Below are 493 nucleotides of genomic sequence, written 5' to 3'. Positions count from 1 at the left end.
TCAGGAAGACCTCTCAAATGAAGAGTCAGATAATTGTGGAAACAATCTATAAACATTGATTATCATCTTTTGATCTGATATGTCGAGCTTGTTAGCAAACGGTTACTTATTTACACTTCCTGCAGACACAGCACAACAATAACATTCATTTGGAGTCTTGTTTGTGTCCACCTGATGATTGCAAGTCAAGTATTTATTCTCCTTCTAGATCTGTTTTACTCCGAGCTCCTGAGGGAAATATATGGCTTCTTGGCTGCTAAATGCTCGGCATTCACCAGCTGGAGGCTAACTTTGTCTCTCTGTCTTTTCACTGAAAACAGCTGCTGGCTGATGAGAGCGGTGAGACTGAACCAAAATGGTAAGGTTGCCGGTAAATTAAAACAATGAACTCAGAGAGACTAAAACACTATTATACACAATATTTGTCCATGGACGTCCATTTAAAAAGTGAGTCCTTTCACATACCAGGCTGTTCTCATGAAATATCCGTACA

Source organism: Etheostoma spectabile, chromosome 23 (genome assembly GCF_008692095.1).
Source record: "Etheostoma spectabile isolate EspeVRDwgs_2016 chromosome 23, UIUC_Espe_1.0, whole genome shotgun sequence".
NCBI classification, from domain to species: domain Eukaryota; kingdom Metazoa; phylum Chordata; class Actinopteri; order Perciformes; family Percidae; genus Etheostoma; species Etheostoma spectabile.
Note: the sequence above shows the minus strand (reverse complement) of the source record.